General features: G+C 48.2%; 1 pseudogene across 1 annotated transcript in view; it reads right to left on the bottom strand.

Annotated features, from left to right (window-relative positions):
• The window catches only part of LOC113810100 (glutathione peroxidase-like), an 8128-nt pseudogene that overhangs the window by 4456 nt on the left and 1172 nt on the right, over positions 1-2500 (bottom strand). The window contains exon 2 of the transcript XR_011398343.1: positions 54-218. The product of XR_011398343.1 is annotated as a glutathione peroxidase-like (transcript). The remainder of the gene's footprint in view (positions 1-53; positions 219-2500) is intronic.

Genomic DNA, 2500 nt, shown 5'->3' with positions numbered 1-2500 from the left:
CCCAGACGAGAACTCACACCTGCCAGACAAGAACTCACACCTGTCAGACTCACCTTGCCTTGGTACTGATCGAAGCTGAAGTCCGTCCCGTTGAGGTAGCGGTGAGAGAACGAGTAGACATCCCCATCAACGGCGTCGCACTCGATCCTCGCCCCAAGACCCACGACGGGGCCCACTAAGGCAGCCGCAGTTACCAAGAGACTCCACATCCTGAGGGACTGAAGACACGGATTCATAGTCAAGGTCCGTTGTTATGTGACTTGGTTTAATTGTTATTGGGAGATGTACTGAGACAAAGGGATAGAGGGAGGGAGGGAGGGAAGGAGGGAAGGAGAGAGGGAAAGAGGGAGAGGGGGAGGGACTGAAAACGCGGATTCATAGTCAAGTTCTGTTGTTATGTGACTTGGTTTAATTGTCATTGGGAGATATACTGAGGCAAAGGGATAGAGGGAGGGAGGGATGGATGGAGGGAAGGGGAGAGGGAAAGAGGGAGAGGGGGAGGGACTGAAGACACGGATTCATAGTCAAGTTCTGTTGTTATGTGAATTGGTTTAATTGTCATTGGAAGATATACTGAGACAAATAGAGAGAGAGAGAGAGAGGGAGGGAGAGAGATGGAGGGAAGGAGAGAGGGAAAGAGGGAGAGGGGGAGGGACTGAAGACGCGGATTCATAGTCAAGTTCTGTTGTAATGTGATTTGGTTTGTCATTGGGAGATATACTGAGACAAAGAGATAGAGGGAGGGAGGGATGGATGGAGGGAAGGAGAGAGGGAAAGAGGGAGAGGGGGAGGGACTGAAGACACGGATTCATAGTCAAGTTTTGTTGTAATGTGATCTGGATTAATTGTCATTGGGAGATGTACTGAGACAAAGGGATAGAGGGAGGGAGGGATGGATGGAGGGAAGGAGAGAGGGAAAGAGGGAGAGGGGGAGGGACTGAAGACACGGATTCATAGTCAAGTTCTGTTGTTATGTGACTTGGTTTAATTGTCATTGGGAGATGTACTGAGACAAAGGGATAGAGGGAGGGAGGGATGGATGGAGGGAAGGAGAGAGGGAGAGAGGGAGAGAGGGAGGGACTGAAGACACGGATTCATAGTCAAGTTTTGTTGTAATGTGATTTGGTTTGTCATTGGGAGATATACTGAGACAAAGAGATAGAGGGAGGGAGGGATGGATGGAGGGAAGGAGAGAGGGAGAGAGGGAGAGAGGGAGGGACTGAAGACACGGATTCATAGTCAAGTTTTGTTGTAATGTGATTTGGTTTGTCATTGGGAGATATACTGAGACAAAGAGATAGAGGGAGGGAGGGATGGATGGAGGGAAGGAGAGAGGGAAAGAGGGAGAGGGGGAGGGACTGAAGACACGGATTCATAGTCAAGTTTTGTTGTAATGTGATCTGGATTAATTGTCATTGGGAGATGTACTGAGACAAAGGGATAGAGGGAGGGAGGGATGGATGGAGGGAAGGAGAGAGGGAAAGAGGGAGAGGGGGAGGGACTGAAGACACGGATTCATAGTCAAGTTCTGTTGTTATGTGACTTGGTTTAATTGTCATTGGGAGATGTACTGAGACAAAGGGATAGAGGGAGGGAGGGATGGATGGAGGGAAGGAGAGAGGGAGAGAGGGAGAGAGGGAGGGACTGAAGACACGGATTCATAGTCAAGTTCTGTTGTTATGTGAATTGGTTTAATTGTCATTGGAAGATATACTGAGACAAATAGAGAGAGAGAGAGAGAGGGAGGGAGAGAGATGGAGGGAAGGAGAGAGGGAAAGAGGGAGAGGGGGAGGGACTGAAGACGCGGATTCATAGTCAAGTTCTGTTGTAATGTGATTTGGTTTGTCATTGGGAGATATACTGAGACAAAGAGATAGAGGGAGGGAGGGATGGATGGAGGGAAGGAGAGAGGGAAAGAGGGAGAGGGGGAGGGACTGAAGACACGGATTCATAGTCAAGTTCTGTTGTAATGTGATTTGGTTTGTCATTGGAAGATATACTGAGACAAATAGAGAGAGAGAGAGGGAGGAAGAGAGATGGAGGGAAGGAGAGGGAGGGAAAGAAGGAGAGAGGGAGAGAGGGAAAGGGAAGGAGGAAGGAAGGGAGAGAGGGAGGGAGGCAAAGAGAGAGAGAGAGAGAGAGAGAGAGAGAGAGAGAGAGAGAGAGAGAGAGAGAGAGAGGGAGAAAGAGAGAGAGAGAGAGAGAGAGAGAGAGAGAGGGAGAGAGATAGGGAGGGAGGGAGGGAGGGAGAAAGATATATATATATATATATATATATGTATATATATATATATATATATATATATATATATATAGAGAGAGAGAGAGAGAGAGAGAGAGAGAGAGAGAGAGAGAGAGAGAGAGAGAGAGAGAGAGAGAGAGAGAGAGAGAGAGAGAGAGAGAGAGAGAGAGAGAGAAAGAGAGAGAGAAAGAGAAAGAAAGAGAGAGAGAGAGAGAGAGAGAGAGAGAGAGAGAGAGAGAGAGAGAGAGAGAGAGAGAG

This window comes from Penaeus vannamei, chromosome 42 (genome assembly GCF_042767895.1).
Source record: "Penaeus vannamei isolate JL-2024 chromosome 42, ASM4276789v1, whole genome shotgun sequence".
Lineage (NCBI taxonomy): Eukaryota > Metazoa > Arthropoda > Malacostraca > Decapoda > Penaeidae > Penaeus > Penaeus vannamei.
This window is presented reverse-complemented; position numbering and strand designations above follow the sequence as displayed.